We start from the raw sequence: 201 nt of genomic DNA on the forward strand, positions 1-201 counted from the left end.
CACACCCCAAGGTGCTTACAAATGATTTTACATAGGGACATGGATGGAGAGCTGGACAACATTGTTTTCTGTTTGTTTTCTGTGTGTTTCAGTACCCTAAACATGGCCTGGATGTAATGTGTCATGAGGTAGTCGTAGATGTCCAGGGGAAGTGTAAGCTGGGGATCAACCTGAACTTTTGGAGCCCGCACCACCGCCAAG

This window comes from Notothenia coriiceps, unplaced genomic scaffold, assembly GCF_000735185.1.
Source record: "Notothenia coriiceps isolate Sejong01 unplaced genomic scaffold, NC01 NC01_scaffold00032342, whole genome shotgun sequence".
NCBI lineage: Eukaryota > Metazoa > Chordata > Actinopteri > Perciformes > Nototheniidae > Notothenia > Notothenia coriiceps.